The 19,928-nt window shown below is 39.8% G+C and overlaps 1 long non-coding RNA gene across 1 annotated transcript; it reads left to right on the top strand.

Moving 5' to 3' along the window:
• Nucleotides 1-1,035: 1,035 nt before the first annotated feature.
• Nucleotides 1,036-19,213, top strand: LOC116697152 (uncharacterized). The gene is made up of 3 exons (XR_004333939.1): nt 1,036-1,047; nt 11,967-11,976; nt 19,013-19,213. It is a non-coding gene; the product is annotated as an uncharacterized LOC116697152 (long non-coding RNA).
• The last annotated feature ends 715 nt before the right edge of the window (nt 19,214-19,928 follow it).

Below are 19,928 nucleotides of genomic sequence, written 5' to 3'. Positions count from 1 at the left end.
AGGAGGAATTGGAGCCATCCTTGATTCAAGCCTGTTAATTAATCCTAAACCTAAACTAAATCATAACTTATTTGAAAGCCTTGTTTTTAATATACAACATCCAACATGGAAAACATATCAGCCAATTATATTTGTTGTCGTTTTCCGAGCTCCAGATCCATATTCTGAATTTTTATCTGAATTCTTTGAGTTTTTATCAGGTGTAGTCCTTAAATCAGACAAAGTACTTATTGTAGGTGATTTTAATAGCCAAAAACAATAGCCACAGTATTGCTTTCAACTCACTACTGAATTCAATTGGTTTCATTCAAAGCGTGCATAAGGCCACACACCCTCGACCTTGTGCTGGCAAATGGTATCCAAGTTGAAGATTTAATAGTATTTTCGCAGAATCATTTATTATCAGACCACTTTCAAATTCCTACTATCAGACTAGATAAAATTAAATAAAAGCTTCTACACTAGATGTATATCTGACAGTGCTATAGCTTAATTTAAGGAAGATAACCAACAGCATTTAATGCAATGCTGTGCCTTAATATAACAGGACTCTTATGTTAGGCCCTCCCAAAATGATAATTTTGTAGATTTTGCTACGACCTCGCTACGGGCGACATTAGACTCTGTTGCTCCCCTCAGAAAGAAGATGATGAAGCAAAGGAAACTAGCAAAAAATTTACCACCTCTTGCCCTCAAATTCTAATGGTTAACCTTTACACGCAGGACTGCTAGAAAGAACTACAAGACCTGACAAATACTTAAATTGCTTTTATCCCATAGACCTGCAACAATAAATATATTCAGCTAAGCCATCGACCTGTTTCTTAGACCCCATCCCAACAAGGTTACTTAAAGAAGCATTACTGGTGGTTAATACTTCATGAATAGATTATTAATATGAGATTATCAATATGTCTTTATTAATAGTCATTTAACGTAGCTGTGATAAAACCTCTTCTGAAGAAACCCACCCTCGATCCTAGGGTCTTAGCCAACTATAGACCTATATCTAATCTTTACTTTCTCTCCAAGATCCTTGAGAAGGTAGTCGCTAATCAGTTATGGGATTTTCTAAATAGGAATAGTTTGAGGACTTTCAGTCTGGATTTAGAAAGCATGATAGCAGAGACGGCACTGGTGAAACTGACTAACGACCTTCTAACTGCTTCAGCCAAAAGACTTGTCTCTGTACTTTGTACTAGATCTTAGTGCTGCATTTGACACTATTAAACATACCATCTTGTTACAGATACTAGAACATTTAGTTGGCATTAAAGGCAGTTGGCATTACACTAAGCTGGTTTAAGTTATATTTCTCTGATCAATTTTGTTAATGTTAACAAAACCACCAGGCAGACTAAAATCATGCCATGCCATGCCGTTCCACAAGGCTCTGTGCTTGGACCAATTCTATTCTCCTTATATATGCTTCCTCTAGGCAGTACTATTAGGAAACACTCAATTAACTTTCACTGTTGGATGACACCCAATTATACCTATCAATCAAGCCAGACAAATCCAGTCAGTTAGCTAAGTTCAAGCATGCATTAAAGATATAAATTCATTGATGGCATACAATTTTCTGATGTTGAACTCAGACAAAACTGAAGTTTTTGTGCTGGGCCCTAAACAACTCCGAACCTTATTATATAAAAATATAGCTTCTCTGGATGGTATTGCCCTGGCCTCCAGGACTATTGTCAGAAATCTAGGAGTTATTTTGATATATCCTCTAACACCCACTTAAAATTATCTTCGAGAACAGCTTTTTCCACCTTCATAACATTGCCTAAATTAGGCTCATTCTGTCTCAAAGTGATGCAGAAAAACTAGCCCATGCATTTGTTACTTCCATACTGGACTACTGTAATTCCTTACTTTCAGAATGCTCAAATAAGTCCCGTAAAACTCTCCAGCTGATCCAGAATGCTGCAGCGCATATCCGGACAAAAACTAAGCAAAGAGTTCATATTTCTCCTGTATTAGCTTCTCTGCATTGGCTTCTTGTAAAATCCAGGAATGAATTTAAAATCCTTCTCCTAACCTACAAAGCTCTAAATGGTCTACAACCAATCCTATCTTTAAAAGCTCATAGTACCTTAGTCCCACTAGAACACTGTGCTTCCAGAATGCAGAGTTACTTGTGGTTCCTAGAGTCTCTAGAGCAGAATGGGAGCCAGACCTATCAGATATCAGGGTCTTCTACTGTGGAACCAGCTCCCAGTCTGGGTTCAGGAGGCAGACATCATCACCACATTTAAGAGTAAACTTAACTCTCCTCTTTGATAAAACTTTTAGTTAGGGAGTGAGGAGTTGCAGCATTCATCTAGACTGACGGGGGAGGGTGTATAGCTGCAGACACAGCACCCTTTCTCTTCTCTGCTTCTCTTCATAGTTGTCAGACTCATCTACCAACCCTAATAGAGCTGGCTCAGGTCTGCCTTGCACCAGCTCTTAATTATGCTGTTATAGTTTTAGACTGCCGGGGGACTTCCTTCCTTTGACACAGTGAGCTCCTCTCTCCTCTCCCTTTCCATCTGTGTGCATCCATGTCCCAGAAATGTGTGTTACTAACCTAGCTCTGGGGAGCTTATTCCCCAGGGCCCATATGTTTTCTGTTGCCTAGCACTTTATTTGAATTAGGGTGGCACCTAAATCATGGTTGCAGCTGTCGCCGTGGTCCTCCACGCAATGCTATGCACTGCTACACCTTGCTATGTTCTGCGGTGCCCTGCTAAACCCTGTAATGCCCTGCAGATGCCCAGCTACACCATGAACTACTACAACTACTATTTCTAGTCATAGCTCCATTATCTTTCCATCCATTATCTACCGAACCCCCAACTGCTCGGGGCGCCTTTCCATGGGCAGCCCCCTCACTCTGACATCTCTCCATTAGTGCATGAATAGGTACTGTGTGTGTGTGTGTGTGTGTAATTCAGGCCTGTGTGTAATGTGTATAATAACAACAGAGTATAAATTGTAATTTCCCCTTGCGGGACTAATAAAGTATACATTATTATACTAAAGTAATTGTTGTCACTGTTCATCAAACCGGCATCATCAAACACCACCTACCAAGAGCTAGCCCATGCATTTGTTACTTCCATACTGGACTACTGTAATCCCAATTCTCATTTTGATCCAGGGGTAGGGCTAAGGGGAAGGGGTACATAACCCTTAAAACCAAGCAAAGTCCCGAGCTTACTTGAAACCGAGGGGTACCCAGAATACACTGCGCAACCGGCCACAATGGTGGCAAGATCAACCAGAGAGTTCCATAAATGTAAGTATTTTTGGCTTAAATACTTGATTTAAAAATTACAACAGTCTTGTTTTGTGCTCTACACAGTCCTGTACATGTATATTGGCAATATGTCGCTGATTTACAGAACATGCTCGCATTTCTCTTCACTGAATAAACTCCATGCATGTCTAAAGTTTGACTAAACTCCATTAGCAGCAAATTTCGTTTGATATCAGTGCATAACACTACTTACTTTGGAGATATTGATACGTGCTTTGCATGTTCTGTCCTGTATCATTGATGCTGGAGAAAACCCAGCCGCTGATCCACTTTTGGGCTGAAAACTATAGTTTTCAGCGACAGACAGACAGACAAAGACAGATAGCCAGACAGATAGCTAGATAGAACTGGTCATTGTGTTTCATCCCAGTTTCACCCTTTGTAAGTCAAATAAACTGAGTTATGATAATCCCAGTCTCCAGTGCTTGATGGTGGAAGGTGTTTGGCTGCTGGTCAGGTTGCACAGGGTTACGTGCGTGCAGGACAAGACACATTCCAAGGTAATGTTAGAATAACAGAGGTGAAGAGATTACCTGGAAACTACCAGAAGCATTTCCAGGTAATCTCTACACCTCTGCTATTCTAATATTACCATGTAATTAAATAAAAACAGGCAGTTTTGCATTTTGCACCACTGATTCGTGGTTGTTACACAGAAAATACCAGACGTGTTTAAACAGACAAGATTAAATATATAATTTGTAAAGTACTACCTTGGAAAAAAAGGGAAATATTTGAAACATAAAGGGTGGAGACATTTCAGCATTATAAAATGGTAATTAACAATTTAAAATTCCAAGAAGTTTTATCTCATTTGGAAGGTATTACGCTGATAGTAGGCTTTAATACTGTGAAAACATCAGATATTACCCCATTATTATCATGTTATTACAATATTAATAGAACTATATTACCACTACCCAGATATACACGTTATCAAACCCATTCCTGGTTATCACCTTGGTAATTGCATGTTATTACATCTGTTACCTTCTATTATTTGAAGCTAGGCAATGCTTCTTTTATTGAATATGCTTCTTTTAATTTGTAATAGAAAATGAATGTGTTTATATTACACAAATGTCATAATATGTATCAGATTAAGTCGTAAAACATTGAATTGCACAGAATCGGTGTAGCATTGAATCAAATCGCACTGAATCGTTCCATAATGAAATGTATTGTCCCTAAACTGTATCATAGCACATCTTTCTACATCATGTTATAAGGGAGAGATGCACACCCCTGTTATCTCTTGTTTCTAACAGCTTTCAAGAAGCTCTCAGGTGAACACTGAACTAGTAACTTTCATCCACGCATCTTGGAACTAAACCAGCAAGGCTACAACCTGTGTTCACTGTGCTTATAATGACTGATATAAATCTAAGTTCTGCTTCAGTAACTAATGCAAGTCATGTCTGCTGCTGCATCTGGTCTGTTGACATACTGCTCTCTGAAGCTCTCGGAGCACAGACTGCAGCAAAAAGGCTATTCTTCCTATATTGCACTTCTTATCACTTACATTTTTTTTGCTTGGAGACTTTCCAAAGAGCTAATTCTTTTTTTTCTGGATAGCTGAAGGCAGTCGAGCCAAAACTATGGAGCAGCTTCTGCCATGCTGCATTGCACCTACTTCAATCCAAATAGGGTCATGGCTAGAGGGTATCTGCATGCTGTTGAAGTGACATTCTGCTCCGCCCGGTTGGTGTATGTGGTACGATCCAGGCAGCTGTCTGATGTCAATATTACTGGAGGCCATGGTACCGGATGTCTTAATGAACAGCATGAATAAGCTACACTTACCGTAATTAGTTAACTTCTCAAAATAGATAATTATTAAATAACATTTTTTACATCATCTACATCTGTGGTATAGGATCGTTGACTTCTTCCCAATTACTTTACGGTATTAAAAGGCGGTTTTTAACGTCTCCTAAGAAATTCCCTGCAAAAGCCAGACCTATCGCCACAGCCCTGTGTCAGCTCTGGAGAAAGGTCTAGCTGCACCCATTATCATTCTGCTATAGTGAGAAAATGCTGGTTGTATTTTTTCTTAAACCATTCACAATTGTCTTGCGCAGCGCTAAGCCCAGGAAGCAGCGACGGAGCCCTTAAACTAGATAGCGGAGGTGGAGAAAAATGAAATCTGAAAGAGGGGGCAAATGGCAGTCTGCATCCATTAAGTCAGAATAGGGGGTGGGCAGAAAATTAGCATGTATTACCGGCAAAAGCGTATGTATTAAAGGAGAATTCCGGCCGATTTTTTTAGGTTGATCTTGATCTTCCTAAATATGAGTGTACTTTCGATTGAAAAAACCCGACGATGGTGTGGCAGTGTCCTCCAGAGGACAGGTTATGTCATGAAGTTTATTCCCCTTCCAAAAAACAATAGTGCGGTGCTAGCTGCTAGCTGCCGTCTGGTTAGTGTGTTCAGCCAGGCTTTAGTGATAATCATCCCAACAACAATCCACAGAGCAGCGGTGGTGTGGCTATGTCCTCCAGAGGACAGGTCGTGGCTTCGCAACAAAAACAAATTATTTTTAACAAATTATTATTATTAAGTATTATTAATATTATATAATTGAGTAATTGAGCACTGTAGTGGTTATGATCATATCAGTGACTATGTACTGTACCTATAGAAACGGGCCAAATGTTTACGTACATGAGTACATTATGTACGTGGCTTGCGTTAGAGAAGGAAGCTGAAGTCCCGTTGTAGCAGGAAAAGGGAAACAGTGTGCAGATCGCTCCGTGCTGCCATTTTTTTTTTTAGAGGAGAATCAAGACATGTCCTCTGGAGGACATAGCCACATCACCGCTGCTCCGTGGATTGTTGTTGGGATGATTATCACAGACGCCCTGCTGAACACACTACCCTGACGGCAGCTAGCAGCTACAAGCTACCAGCTGCTGGCAGGATCGAGACAGGGACCAGGGTAGGTGAATTTAAACAACGTCTGAGTTGAAAACTGTTACCAATTCGGGTCGTTTTTTTTTTTTTTCTCCAATCAAAAGTACACACATATTTATGACGTTCAAGATTAATGTAAAAATGGGTCGGAATTCTCCTTTAATAGTGTCTTCTGAAGTTGCGGACAGATTTGTGTCAATATAATTCAACAAAACTTTAAAAGTCTTTTTTATAGAAAAGAAAAAAAAAGGAAATCCAAGGCACTTTCTTCAAAATTATTTAAAAAGATTTTATTTTCCTGGCTATTTCATAATAGAAAATTTAAAAGACATAGGGAGAAGCAACCTATGCATAGCGGCACAAACAGCCTTCTTCAGGCCACCACGGTACTTCTTTTTTTGTTTGATGTTTAGAAGAACTCTACAGTGGCAAAGTCCCAGGGATTGATGAGATCCGTCCAAAATGCTAAAAGCTTTGGGTGTAGAGGGGCCGTCTTGGAAGACACGCCTCTTCAACGCTGCATGAACGTCTGGGACGGTGCCCCAAGGAGTTGCTGACAAGGGTGGTAGTTTCCCCGTTTAAAAAGGGGGCCCAAAGTGTGTGCCTAATTCAGGGCTATCACACTTTTCAGCCTCGCTGGTTCAGCTCCTCTTTCAGGCTGGTCCTGAGAGTAGGGAGATAATGTCTCTGACGGGGCACAGATGTGAGGGTAGCCTGAGGATCCAGGCAACGGCAGCAGATGTGGTGAGTGCCTACCAAAACATCTTTTTATATACAAGCTATGATCGCTACACAGTAAATTCAGGGGAAGTGACAATAGTTATATTATAGCATTGTGTTCCCAGGTGTGTCAACTGCAGCGCCTGGGCAAAAAACCAAGATGAATAAGGACAGAAACCTCAACATCAATATTCCCAAAGAAGTCCTATTCACCTTGCATCACTTCACCATCAATGGAAATGTTTAGTTTAATGTGAGCTACAGAGTTTAAGTTGCTATGGAAGTAGTGTCCTAACCGTAGAGATGTAATAGACTATTTTCTTTAGCGGAATCAATACAGTCCTTTTAAGCGTCAAATGATTAATTTGGTAAGTAGCAGTGCAATAAGCGTCAAAATGTAGAGCATGTGTGACCCAGTAAGGGTTGTATTTGCTATAATGACCAGCTTGCTCTACATTATCACTTACGTACACTAGTCGTGGTGGGGAAGGGTTGCGGTTCAATGGGCTAGGAACTCCGTTGCTGCTTTTTGCAGATGATGGGGTCCGTGACCTTCAGCACTCACTGGGTCGGTTCGCAGCAGAGTGTGAAGCGACAGGGATAAGGATTAGCTCCTTTAAAGGAAACTGATGGAGTGCCTACCCTGGGTAGAGAATGAGTCCTTGCCCCAAGTGAAGGAGTTCAAGTACCTCATCATTAAAGGCTCATAGGAAGAAAAAGAAAATTGTAAAATCATCTTACGGCAGCGGCCGAAATGGTTTTGTAGTTGGCGCCTCCCTTAGAAATAAGATGAGGAGCTCAGTCATCCGTGAGGAAGTCGGAGTAGAGCTGCTGCTCCTTTGCGTCAAAAGGTGCCCGCTAAGGTGGTTTGGGCATCTGGTAAGGATGCCCTCTGGGCGTCTCCCTAGGGAGGTGTTTGAGGCGTGTCCAGTTGGGAGAAGCCCCCGGGGAAGACCCAGGACCAGGGGCTTCTTGTATAAACGTTGCACACAAAAAGCTTACGTACGCTGGTTTTCCTGCACACGGTGTGATTTATTGATTATTAAGGATTTTTGCGAGTCATCCGCATATTCTTTTCTGGCTCTGTAACATGCCGAAAAACTCCCCGAACATTACAAGATAAAGTTTCCACTTTGGTTACTGGCATGTATACGTCTGTGACGTCTATGAAAAACCATAATTATATCCACTAACACTCCTTAAAAGTTTGACAATTTATATGGATAATGTTTCACATCTTTCACACTATTACTTGTTTAATTTGCAGGCTACTTAACCTCTGTTAAACATGAGGGTGGGAAATTAATGAAAAATCCACTTAGGAAATACTTTCAGTCATCCTGTCTCTCCCACAAGTGCAATATCTACTAACTGTTCAACAAAAAGATTGACACATAAAAATGCATTAGTGTGTGTGAGTCTATAGTTGCTAAAGCTCAGACAGTCATGGTGTACAGGAGACGGGACGCACGGATCCATCTACGCAGGATAAATGCTGTGTTGAGTGAGCAAACTCATGTGATGCGTAAATAATCCCGTGGATGATTTGTAGGCTTTGTAAGTGAACAAGGTGTAGGAAATGACCCCGACCCGGTCCACCAAACACTGGTGTCTTGGTCTTGATTCTGCACATATATTTCGGTTACTGTGGTCTTATTTACTATTTCATCCACGCGTGGCACAGAGGATTCATGGACACTGTCACCTGCTGTGTAGACGCTGGCCTTACTAACCTTTTCACCTCCTGAGCTGGGTCTCCCACACATGGACTGTTTCACTGAGCGTACTAACACTTCAAACTGCTTTAAAACTGCGTATTGTGCGTAATTTGGACTGACACTGAAATGCATGTTGTTCGGTAACTGGTGTGGCGCTGCCACTATTGTCTTTATTTCCACTTTGACATTAGACCTTTTTTTTTTTTTTCCTCTGCCATGGTTTGGTGCATTCACTGCCCGGTCACCATTTACCACGCTGGGGATTTTCTTTTATTGCTGATCCAAGATGACAAACCTCCAAAGCAAACATCTCCCTTATCTCCGCGATCAGCACCTCAACCTCACAGTCGGTGACGTTTTTTTCCCGTCTGCAGCGGGATTACCCGTTGTGATTGGACAAAGAATGACATCCGGGATAGACTGGGTAAACCCTGCCCACTCTGCCGGCGATATGATTTTGCCCTGCAGCTCGGTCTGGAAACCTGCACGTTTAATTCTCCTGCTTCAGTTCACATTTTTGCGAGAAACAATCACAAACTGGCTTACCTACCCGGCACGCTATTGGCGGGTTTAACACAATGACGATAGGGAAGCAACCAAACCGCTCCTTGTTTACAATCAACATAGCAGCGGCCACCAAAGCACAGGGTTAGGGTAAGGGCTTGTTCTCATTGATTGTGATGTATAAAAGGAATCTGCCGTACGCCTGATTTTATACATGGGAACCTTTCTGCACGTGGGTACTACAAGTTTTGGCCGTACACCATCTTTTGGTATGAAAACTACAATTTTTTATACCTATATATAAGTTTGGGGTCCCCTACTGGAACTGATGCCCTGGCGACCCAAACCCATACACACAGTTAAAGATGATGATGATGATCTCAAAAGTTATTTGCGTAATTGTGTAATCGTGCCCCATTGGTTTTTGATTGGCACCTCAGTGCCCCAGACGTGTCTATAATTGTTCAAGTCTACTTCAGCTGAAACTACCCCCACTCTTAGGAAACCACACTTAAATGGGTCCCCGAAATGACTGTTTACAAGACCACTGTGGGACAAGAATTCGCTAGCTAGTGAATTCACCAGGAAGAGAGCGGGCGCCAGCTCCGGAAACAGGCCTTTGGTTAGCAACTATAACAACAAAACTCAGCCAATTTATTTGTAAATTTAAAGTGTTGTTAGAGTCACACATAAATCATTGTGGACACTCTTTGCCAGTATGGCATGGTTTCTTTAACAATGGGGCAATCTGGCAACAGTCAGCAAACAAAACATAACTTCAACAAAGTACAGCCGTGATCTCTCTGGAGTCCGCAGGCTGCAGAATCGTTTCCATCCTCTCTTACTAGTGTTGCAGGATGATTTTCTATAACTGATACAACCACACCAGAAGAGATAAGATAAGTAAGGGTTCTCACACTTCCCTTTTGGTGTTCTAAAGGTTATGCATAACATTCATCTGAAAAAAACGTAGTACTGACATTTTCATTATTTAACCTTTTTCTGCTTAACTATCATCGCAACTGGGAAAACAATTTTCATAAGTGGTGTTCACAAAAAAGTTCAGTAAAACATTGTTGTGGCGCTCACAGACAGAAGAGCACCAGCCACACGAGTACAGGGTTTGCCCTTTATTCGCTATTACAGAGAATGGGGCAGTCAACAGACAGTCTCTCTCACACACACACACACACACACACACACACACCACACACACACACACACACACAACACACACACACACACACACAACACACACACACACACACACACACACAAACTCTGCATGCGTAAAAACAAGTTCACTCAAAAGTAAGGCAAAATATTACATTGGCTCAGCTGCACACACATTGCCTTAGGTCCAATGGCAGCCTTGCATTTACCCTGGCAATAAAAAAGGCACAAAAATTATTTTAAATTCAGTTCCAGTTCCATTTTAGCATGACCTCTTACAAATGCCTCAAACCATTTTTCTGTGATAGCAAGCTTGTAAATGTTCTGGAATTACTACCTCAACCATCTATGGTTTATCATACAGTTCATTTCAGCAACTGTATTATTATCATAGCAATGGGGTGAGATAACAAAAACTATAATATTTTTGTCCAAGTTCCATCAAAACACGGCAATCTAAATGATACGTTCGAGAGTAATTGCAAATCATACAATGTCATAGATTAGACTCAGTAACCATAATGCTGATTTTTTTCTGCCATACGGTATCATTTTGTCATCAATTACTTGGCATTTTGCAACACAGTAATACAGCAGAGGCCTTATTTGTTGATACATTTTAATATCAACAGATCCATCTTAGCGTTTCTACAATTGTAACTACAATGTGCTGGTTGTAGCTAATGCTTGGTAGGCAACATTTTAAGGTTAAAACGTTGTTCAATAGGCTCATAAAGTTATTTTTAGCACGATTATTTTGACCACAATTGACAGCACTGGGCTAACCCACAAATAGGTTCACCAGTAAGGTTAGCTGTATGAACATAGATGACTAATCTAATGCTAATTTAGCCAGCTAAGAGCCGTGCTAAGAGACTTTATTTGGGATGAGAGCTGACCGCATCCCTGGGACATATATAGTGCTTACCCACTGCTAGTACCAGCTCTACTTGGCTCGGCCGTGGTGCCTCGTCCTCCTTTTTCCATTGCAGATTTAGTACCGCCTCATGTGTGAGGCGAGCGTGGCCGGTTGTCACAGCAACCCCACAGGAAACTGCCGTGACCTAGCGTGACACACACACACACAGAACGTCAAAGATGTGTCTTTTTTGATTCTCGGCATTTGTATGTTGCCACAGCCAGAAGAAGCCTCAACTTGCTTGGAACCTCGATGGAGGTGATACTAAAACCATTATTTTTTTTAAATCACATGTCGGCAGGTACCAGGGACTTTTTTTCATTAAGGAAAAACAAAAAATGCAAGTAGAGTCGAGCAGGTACCATGTAATGGAAAAACGTTAGCTAGTAGCCAGCGCTATCATTACAAAAATCCGACCCTGGCCAGAACTTGATTTCAGCGCCGGGTGCTTACGACGCTGATGGCAGTTAATGGAACCATCGGGAAACAGACCAAGTCAGAACAATGTCTCGATACGTCCGTTAGTGTTACTAGTGTTTGTGCCGACAATCTCCCTGCCTCGTTTAGCAGTAAACAATTTTCCAACTAAAGGTGGGTTAAGCACCAAAACGTCTCGTTAAGATTACAAAAAAGTTAAGGGGGGGATTATTCCGGGCAGCTGGGAGATCTTCTGCACAACATCTGCCATCGCCGGCCCAGAGTTTCAACCAGCCATCACCCAGTCTCTCGGCGTCGTTAAGTAACGTTACAACAGACATATGAAATGTATTGCGATATAGTAGTTTTAGCTGCTGGCCAATGTTAGCTTGCTTGCTCACTAGGTAACTGGTCAGCTACCCATACGAAATAAGTCAAGAAAAACATAATTATATTAGGGACTGCCATAAACGGTTACATTCTAACTGGTAATGGTGTTTAACAATAAAAACTACAACTACTTTAATTCCATGCAACTTCACAACGTCATCAAAAGTCTTTGTTTACCATCCATTGTTTTGATTGAGAGATCCCTATACATAGAAAATTACATATTGTACGTTTAACCTACAAGTGCTACCAGACTGTTTTTTTGTATTAGCATAATTTACTACAGCTTTACTTACAGCTGTGGGTGCTTCATATAATATTCGCTATTTGTACTATAATCTATCTGTAAAAGAACGATTAGCAAAATAAGTGTTACATGATTCACTTGTTTTGCAATTTTATGAGATACTTTTAAATTATAAATATCTCTAATTGATATTTCTAATTGATTTAAGTGGTTGATTTAGAAAAAACTAAAAACGGCTGGTTTCCATCTGCCTTTCATAGGGTCATCCGGGGTTTTAACAGGCCTCAACATGAGATTGTTTTTGTTTTTGAAAAGGGGAAATGTTTCTTCTGAGGATAAATTGCAGGTACAAATTATTGATATTAGCCTGGTTGGAATGAGAAGCACGTTGACGTCAGAGCAGACCTTTTATTCACACAACAGTAAGAAAAAAAATCATCTTTTAAGATTCCTGCCTGTGATGTCTCATTACAAGCACATTCTTTAAAATCCCCAATGTGGATCTCAAAAGAATGGCCTCACAGTAAAATCACACCGAAAGGAAACTCGTGATTACTAAAATTACCTTTTTTAAGTTGTTTTTTTATTAAAAGTCACCGTCATATCAAAAGTAGGCTATATTTAAAACTTCCAGTGTGACGTGTGAAGAAAACTGCTGTGATATCCGTTAAACAGCTCTTCATTCCTCCTCATGCGGTTTAAGAGATATAACCAGGCTCCATGTAGAGGCAGATCCGCTGCTCATCTCCACTTAAAAGCAGGGTACACAGTCAGTGTTACCGCAGACTGCCGCTCTGCCTCCCTACCAACTGGGTTTATATGAGGTGAAAGAGATTCTAACAGCGGGGAAGCAAGGGGAGACAGGGAACGAGAGCGCAATCAAGAGGAAGGGAAATCTCACTGTACTTGTGTTCAGTCATGCTTTGTGGGCAACACTGCGAGAAGACATCTAAACCATGGTAAAGAATGTCACTTGCTAGGTAAATGCGCCTTAATATAGACACATGCTGCTCCTCTTCCTGACCATACCTCACACTCTAACATATTTTAACTCCCTGCACTCAACCCACCCACAGTTTCCTAGCTATCTCCTGGAGACTGACTGTGCTCTAAAAGTGAACTTTACTGTAGAATAGAAATGACTTCCTAAACTTACTTTCACAATGTCAGTCCAACAATTTTAACAACTAGTTTTGCAAGAAATCTAAATAAAAAAGATGAAACTTGCTGTTATCCTAATAATATGCCCTCTGCATGCCAGTGTCAATAATATTTACAATCCTGAAAAATCCTGAGACAAGAGCAAAAAATTAATCAAGAGCAAAGACTTGGGTTTTGAGAGCGAGAAGAAAAATGTTTTGAGAGAAACTCTTTTTTGAGAAAAGAGTTTTTCACACTGAATGCAAAAAATACATATTTGAGAGTTTAAAAAAATATTTTGAGAGAAATTTTTTGCTATCGGTATGAAAACGCTCACATTTTTTTTTTCCTCATAAAATATTTTTGCTATCAGTGTGATAACTTTTTTTTCCCTCGCACGTAATAAAGAAACAATTCTAGTTCCATAGAATCACCCAATTAAACTTTTAAGCACATCCTTGTTTTGAGATAATCACATTAAATGTTCTTGATCGGTACTGTGGCTGTGAAGCAGCTCGTCCATTCTGTGAAGCTAACATTAGCTCATACAGCTAAAGTGCTAAACAGTCTCATTATGGGTGGCCAGTAAAATAGCAATCAACGTCGACATAGTCTGAACCTAGGGAGAACTTCGACAACAAGCAACTGCATTATTTTATCAGATTCTATTCATGTAGAAATGGTACATTTGTGATTATGTTTGGTACATGTACTCTATCTTCTTTAACACAATGTAGACACGTGCAATCCAAATAGAATAATTGCAATCACAACAGACAAATCACAGTTTGATATTTTCCACACAACATTCAGCCCTTGTGAGGCAAAGGGACAGTGAGGTGTATCAGTTTGTATTTGTGTGTGCAGCCTAGAGATGTCCCACACAATCACAGGTGCAATCACATTACACATGTTGTTTGTGTTTTGAGGTCTGACATGCAATCACATGGTGTTTGTGGCCTGTTTAGGGTAATGTGAGTATTGAGAGAGAATCACAACAACAATAAAAAGTTCCACTTCCTCGACAACAAGGGATCTGTGCTGACAACCATTTCTAGATGTTGCTACATGGCTCAAACTGACAACTTCGAACATCTGCTCTCCTCAGGTGTGGCACCACCGAATGACCTTAATATAACATCCATTCATACAGACAAACTATATAACCATATTTTTTCCCACATTACATGCAGGATATTTCAGAAATATAGTCCAATAGACATTTCTCACAGAGCACATTTTTGACAGTACAAAAAGCCCAAGTGCAAATAATAAAATGAATGATGGCTGTATTTCATTTAGCTGTTTCAGTTTATTGGTTCTGGTATTGTGTATGATGGCTCACTGTCACACTGCCATGGTTTACTGGGGCATTTGAATGGAACACAGCCATCGTTAATGTTATTAGTAACACCTTGTGTTTTTCCTACTATGACAAGTCCGCTGTGGAAAAGGCCTTTAGCAGGAAGTGAAAGACAAACCCAGACAATTTAGATACAGACCAATGACATTCAGTTCAAATGCAATCCCATTATCATTCAATCATTCATCAGAATAATTAATTAGAACATAATTGGCAGGCACATGTTATTGTTTAGGACTCACTTACACATTAACAGGTCCATGGTAGATGCTGGGTAAAGGATTAAAAAAAAAAAAAGTGAAGAAGCAGACTGCCTAGTCCATCAGTGCAAATTAAAACAACCAAAACAAGAAGCAGGGATGCTGCAAAATTATAGTTGGAATTAAAGTTTGGGATCAAACAGTACGGGTTATTTCCTTTAATTAGGCCAATCAGCATCAGGCTGTATTTGTAGGTTTGTCAAAGACATCTGGGAGCGAAACAACCTCCATGTGCAGGAACCATTTGTGCCCACCCCGTGCCTAGCTCAGGCACAAGTAACAGCGTTAGCTGGACAAACAGGTGGAGGTCTGGCCGGTGTCCCCGCGAAATTCAAAAATGATAGCAGAATAGGTTTATTCAGATCAGCTGTTTTTTGAGTGGAGAGTTGGCAAAATGTTTTAGTTTAGAAAGATAGAGTAGTAATTTGCCATAATTCAACAGTATGTAAGTCTAAAAACAGATACATGCACGATGTAAGCGAGCACTGCTTTGCAAGTTGAGTCCCTTTAGAAGGGAGTCCCTTTTTCCCACGTTTCTGTTGAATCATTTCTTGGCATAATAGCAGAGGTTGGTGGTGCATTTTTTTCACAAGTGTACTGTATACTTATTCCCATTCACCTTCATCAGGACTTTCCTCTGAGGGGTAATGCCAAAGGTTTGGACTTCTCAGCTCGATTCCTGTCACACAGCTCTATTTTACATAATCCAAAGCCATTTCTCACTGCTTGCCTTACCTATAATGAGTAGAGCAGAGTAAAGGGCATATTCTAAATGTCATTTCATGCACTATTCAAATGGACGAGCCAAGGATATATTGGTAAACATTGTTGCTTTGCAAGATGAAACAGTATGTGTGAGGCTAAGATCAATTTTCACAACTATAATCTTTTGCTTCATGAATTTAAATGTTTTTCAGATAAGTTCTGTTGTCCTGAAGCTCAAGGACAGCTAGACAGCTAATGTAGACAAAAGGCCCTTTGATGTGCAAATGCCCCCCAAATAAGATCAAATATGTCTTTACATATATTTTGTTCATAATATTAAAAGCACATTTAATAGGACCATTAACGTGACTGAGGAATCCGTTAAATAATAAAGGATGTGAGACCACAGGTACATGGACAATAGATCAATATCTTCATGAACGCAACCGTATAATTACTGGATATTGTCCCTTTCCATCCAAAAGTATATACCTGTAGCCTATCGTCTGTGCTGCAGTGAAAGTAATGCAATTCGCTGTCCCTGGTTTATTGAATAAAACACAATGTGGGAGAACAAGAGCACTAAACACACATTTACTTAATTTTCTATGTTTGATTAATGACAGTAAAAAATGGAGCATTTGGGCCCTTTGGCTACTCTTATGCAATGCCTGTTATTTGTATAATCATTTTTTCATTTTGCTCCTTCTCAATCTCTTAAATCAAACTGTAATTCTGGCCCGGACTAAGATTCTAGGTATCCATTAGTGCTGTTAATAAACCAAATACTATTTGACTTGATGTTATACATTTTGACGGTTGACCGGCCTCTTATTGTAGATGAAGATGAAGTCTTATAAGATGATTTAATCTTTGGCCTAAGGAAATCATGTTCTGACTAGTTTTAATAAGGATTGTTCTTGGAATATTTAAGAAAACGTATAGGGCTAATCTACGTATTTTATTCCCTATGAAAGGGTGACGAATAAGCCAACTTAAATCCTTTACCCTAGCCCATTTTTTTCATTTTGTGTTACTTACTGTAAAAGGGACAATGGGGAGAGGCTGAAACTCCCCTGGAATGAATTGTGTTCAAATGACCAGTGTGTAGTTAAAGTTATTCAGAAAAATGATAATGAAAACCAATAAAAAGGACCTTTTACATTGAGCTTTAAGGCAGAGAATCTGTCCTGTTGTACAATCGTCATTTATCTGGGTTTAGTGGAGCAGTTTGTTACCTGCTAACACCGCCCTCTTATCTGCTCTTCCTCACACCTCAGTTTAACTAAAGCGCCAACATGTTAGTGCTGTGCAAACAGGCTTTCTGCTTGTAGTCGTTTAATCTCTGCTCTGGGAAGTCCTTGACCTTTTGGTCAAAATGTGGCCTCTGAACTGAAAGCCACTACAGGGCAAAGTCTTGTCTTTGCTTGATTGCTTTTCACTTTGGCACACAACAGTATTTTTGGAGAAAAAAACATTTGAAAAACAAAAGAATAAATAAAAGTGAACCTTCACAAAAACATCTCACAACAGTAAAGTGTGAGAAAAGGAAAAGCACAGTCTTATAAACCGGATTCCACAAGATTCCTCCACTGAAGTCTGAGTATACACAATGAAATAATCTCACGTTGAAAATGTCACCGTGTGACATTAAAAGGATAATAGTCAATTTCTGTATGATGGAACTCAATCAAATTGAAAGATTATATCATCATCATGCATCTTACATCTTTATACATATCCTATATGGCACCGGTTTAGGCATGAAAAAAGTTTTTAATATTTATGTATTTATTTCATATTCATCTTTAAACATATTCTTTGATCCAGAAAATGTTTAAATTTTTACTAACCATTACCCACACTCTTTGCTTCATTTCAAAATAAAAAAAACTTTTAGAATAATGGTTTTCCCCCATTCCACATTTGTTACATTGAGAGTCACACTTCTAAAAAATCAGAGTGTTTACATGGACATGAGTCCCGTTTATGATCAGGTTTTTGAAGTATCCTGTTTGTGTGCAATAATGTTGTTCAATGTTGCAATAATGTTAGGATTTGTGATGAGTAAAAAGAAATATTGAAGTGTGCATATTAGCTACACATTTCTTGTGAGAGCCTGGTGAGCCATAGGTGTGAGCCTGTGAGCCAGTGCTAAATTTGATCTCAGCCCCCCTAAAAAGTATGATAGTAAAAAAGTGCTTCAAGTAAGAGTTTGTGAACTGTTAGTGACAGAGGAGAAACAACTACAGGTTTAAAGGGCTTGAAACAGATTTAATATCCTGTGTGTCTGTCACCGATGCTATGCACCTTTAACCCAGTCAAGGAAAGGGTTAACAGAAATGTAGTTTAGGTCAATCGGAGGTGGTTGAGCCAGACTCCGGCCTCTGGCTGAGTCTCTATCTAATCTGTCTGAGGAAGAGCAGGAGTGTGGTTGTGAAGTTTAACGTTGGTAGTCCCCAGAGAAGAAGTTTGTAATTTCATGGCGCAGATTGGAACCCAAATTGAAAAGTAGGCAACTAAAATTGTTGAATGTTACACTGTGAATTATAAAGTGTCAGATTTAGTTCCATCATAGTGTCAAAAAAACGTCAGCTGACGTTCAGTAGCTAGCTCAGAGATTAGTGGCTAATGAAATTACTGAGCAAGGCACTGTATCCGTGTCACATTCTCATTGGGGGCTGAGCCCCCCTAAAGGTCTGATCCTAGAGTCACCCGTTAGCCAGACCCTCCTCCTCGGGCTGGGCAATACAAAAATCCTGATATGGGACTGCAATACAATTCAGGTCCATAACGATGATTAACTTTGAACTTATTTTACTCGATATGGATAGATCTAACAGCCTATCACACAGCAGAAATAAACGCCCTCCCATTTCAGAAGTTGATGGTAATGCATGCCAAAAAAACGTCAATAGAAGAAGAAGCATTTGGCTTGCACATCAAAGTACACACCCATTTCTAACGCTGAGCATTGTTTGAGCAGTGAAAAAAAAAGGAAGAAATGAGTGGAACTGAGGGGCATGGGCATAAAAGCAACGGCAAAAGTGAACTTGCATTGTTCTCCAAAGCTGAGAAAACTGTTGTCAAAAAAGGTAACAACGTCAATTATATGGAAGTGGTGTGGATATCTCAAAAGTGACAAAGCGCAGATAAACACGGTCAGCAAAATACGCTGCCGGTCAGCGTCGACCAAGACGGGAAACATAACCAATCTTTTCGTTCACTTAAAAAGACGACCACAACGAGAGTTTGAAAATGCCGACCCATGTTAACATTAGTCTGCCCACAAGTTTAGTCCAACTTCCTAGTGGTTCTTCTGCTGTTAGCAGCACTAGCTGGGCTGAAAAACAACAATTCTCATTGCCCCATATGAAAAGCGAATGTCATAGTAGTCACAGCTTTTAATTGTATTTACATTATTTGCATTTACATTACTAACTTGTACTATTTTGTTAATGCAGATTAAGCATGTTTGCAAAGTTAAATGTTTACATTTAGATACTATTCAACATCATTCACAAAATATATTCTAAATCAAGCCACGTTTGCACAGTTATTTGGTAGATTTTGTTATTCTATTTTTATGCTAATAAGCTATATTCTAAAGTTTAACTTAGGAACCCTCTGGTTTCTTCAGACTTCAGTCATCTGGATAATCTTCAAACTGGCAGTAAATTATATATTGTGATAAATATCGCTATAAATATCGATATCGAAGGTGTGGTAATGAGAGACTAGGACAGGCTGACACTTAACAGCTATTTATTACTAACAATGAGCATTGGTGGGAATTAAAGAAATTGCTCTGAATGAGTTTACATAATATCTTTTGGAATGATTCTTCGGTCAACAGCGTTAACTGTTCTATCCTCTTCATCAGATCTTAGCTGTAGAATACCTCATGTCCTCCAGGGTTATATTAAATCCACCATGTCTGTGTACCTGCCTGCTCAGATAACGTCTTTGGCATTTCTTTGTTGATTAAACATAGTTGTATGTACCTGTGAAAACAAAAAGAAGCCTCAATCTTCATAAAGATTAAGTTGCAGTTTATAATCTCAAATGTTTTTCCTCCAACCTGTGAAAGTCCTGGAACAACAAACAACTGGAATGTAGTGAGATGTCATAGCCTGGTGTAGTATTTCATC

This window comes from Etheostoma spectabile, chromosome 10 (genome assembly GCF_008692095.1).
Source record: "Etheostoma spectabile isolate EspeVRDwgs_2016 chromosome 10, UIUC_Espe_1.0, whole genome shotgun sequence".
Lineage (NCBI taxonomy): Eukaryota > Metazoa > Chordata > Actinopteri > Perciformes > Percidae > Etheostoma > Etheostoma spectabile.
This window is presented reverse-complemented; position numbering and strand designations above follow the sequence as displayed.